The sequence below is a fragment of the Acomys russatus genome, chromosome X (assembly GCF_903995435.1).
Source record: "Acomys russatus chromosome X, mAcoRus1.1, whole genome shotgun sequence".
NCBI classification, from domain to species: domain Eukaryota; kingdom Metazoa; phylum Chordata; class Mammalia; order Rodentia; family Muridae; genus Acomys; species Acomys russatus.
In genome coordinates this window covers 28,999,902-29,002,530 of record NC_067169.1, presented here as the reverse complement: position 1 = coordinate 29,002,530, position 2,629 = coordinate 28,999,902, and the positions used below count along the sequence as shown (strand labels likewise).

The 2,629-nt window shown below is 45.5% G+C and overlaps 1 pseudogene; it reads left to right on the top strand.

Moving 5' to 3' along the window:
- Positions 1 to 339: 339 nt before the first annotated feature.
- LOC127185196 (E3 ubiquitin-protein ligase RNF126-like) lies at positions 340 to 1,318 on the top strand (annotated as a pseudogene).
- Positions 1,319 to 2,629: the final 1,311 nt, after the last annotated feature.

Sequence of the window (2,629 nt, the reverse complement as noted above, 5' to 3'; positions counted from 1 at the left end):
ATAGCCCCCCTAATCCATGAATGGAGGGGTTTGATGAAGGCATCTCATTTAGAACTGAGTGTTCCAAAATCTCTTACTCTCAGCACATCATTTGATTTTTAACTTTTCTTTCTGTACTTTTAAATGAATGAACTATTAATATTTTACTGAAAATATCCACATGCAGCTTACAACAATTGAATCTCGATAAGGATCGGTGAAATTCACCTCAACATATTTAGCTGCCACATTTCCATTTGGTTACAAAATTCCAAAATATTATTGTCAGTGCAGCTCATTCTTATTTAATTATGACCATTGGCTAATGATCATAGATTACTTCCGGGCCATGGGCATTGATTTGTGGCCCAGCAGCCCCTTGCAGGCCTCACAGCCAGGCAGGCCACTGGCCTGCATGAAGGTGTCCCCACACTGGAAGGGATGATCCAGCAGCTCGCAAATGGCTTCATCTCCCATGACGCTGTACCTAGCCTGGGCCTTGGTCCCTAGAGCATCCTCCACTCTAACCCGACGGACTACACCTGGACGCCATCATCACGCAGCTCATCAATCAGTTTGAGAACACGGCTCCGCCCCACCCCCACCCCGCCAGCCAACAAGAAGAATCAGGCCCTTCCACAGTCCCTGTCACAGAGGAGCACATGGGCTCAGGGCTGGAGTGCCCATTGTGCAAAGATGCCTACGCACTGGGTGAGAGTTGTGGCAGTTGCCCTGCAACCACCTGTTCCAGGACAGCTGCATTGTGCCCTGGCTGGAGCAGCACGACAGCTGCCCGGTCTGCCGCAAGAGCCTCACTGGACAGAACATGGCCACCAATCCCAGAGGCCTGTCTTGGGTGGGCTTCTCCTGGTCCTTGTCCTCATCCTCATCCAGCTCGCCCAACAACTAGAATGCCACAAGCAACTCCTGCGTCACACCTGGCCATCCCCTGGGGGCTCAGTCATCACACACACCCCAGGTTCTCCAGCACCACCATGGCCATGGACTAGAGGTGCTGCCAGCACCTGGCGGGCCCCAGGCTGCGGTAGGCTCAGACTTAGCCATGGCTGTTCCTGTTTGGAGATGTGCACATAGGCCCTATGTCCCCAGCAAGTGCCTTAAGTCGGTCTTTAAGCTCACCCTCCAAATGTTCAACAGCAGAAGGGTTATTAATGATTTTAATTTATTACTGCTTTTAAATAAGTGGACGGTTAAGCCACGTGCCATCATGCATGATCTGTGGAGTCGGCAGAATTGTTGCCAGGTCCAGCCTGCCACACACCCTAGGAGGCCAGGCCAGCACCCAGCCAGCACCGGCCTCTCGGGACCACAAGGGTGACCAGCAGACCCAGGAACAAACTGCTTTAGCAGATGACTTCTTCTTCTTCTTCTTCTTCTTCTTCTTCTTCTTCTTCTTCTTCTTCTTCTTCTTCTTCTCCTCCTCCTCCTCCTCCTCCTCCTCCTCCTCCTCCTCCTCCTCCTCCTCCTCCCCCTCCTCCTCTTCCTCCTCTTCCTCCTCTCCCTCCTCCTCCTCCTTCTTCTTCTCTTTAAGGGAAATGTGCTTTATCTGGAAAGCTATTTAAAATACACCTATTCGATATAAAAAAGAAAAGGTAAAATCATCTTACTAAGGCCACAGAAGTAGTCAGGAGAAAGTTGTAGAATTGAAGCTCACCTGTCCATTGTAGCACTGTTTCCCACCTGCATCTCAGCTAACACAAAATAACTTTATTATTTAACAGTGCAAATCCAAAGATAACTAACTCTTTCTTCTCAAACTTTAGTCATACTAGAATTCCAACCAGCTTCTGTATCAAATCCTCATAAGAAACGGGTCACTTCTGAATCCTGAGAAACATCACAGCAAAGGTTGTTGCCCCAGATATTTAGCAAAGCAAACAAGTATGTTCTAGACAGGAATAGATACACTACTTAGTAAATGACCAGATGATAAATAATTTCAATTTTTTTTTGTCTAACGTGTCCCTAAAACAGCAAGAGATAACATGTATTTTAACTGAGCATGATGGCATCTTAATAAAAAATTATTTGCAAACATTAATATCAGGTACATTTGGCCCACGGGCTATAGTTTTCCAAGCCCTGTTCTAAAAAGTCCAAAGTCCTATTTCATTCCATGTTATTAACTACCTAAGAAGAGGTCTACTTATATAAAACCTTGAATATATAAAGCCATTATTATATAAATTTTAGGAAAACTCGCATGAAATTAAATTTAGAAGGGATATTTAAGATGCCCTACTTCAGTGAGAAAGTTAACATAGAAGATAATCTCAGTTGGTAAGGCTCTATTGCTGAAGATCACACTTACATATGTCATTGAACACAGAGAAATTGAGCTGATGCCTAACTAGAGCCATCACCCGTACAAACTACTGTTCATAGTACTGGAAGTTACTCTACACTCTTCCAGGGGAGAAACAAAACCACAAACTCAGCCTTTAGGTTTACAATGATGACCTAGGTGCAAGATACACTGGTGCAATAGTGGCACCAAAGTTGTGGGAGTAAACCAACCTCTATCTGGTCAGACTTAAGGCCCATTCCACAAGGTGGAATCCATGCCTCATATTGCTTGCATGGCCAAGAGTTTAAGATTATATAGGTGATGGATCTTGGAGTGGGGGTG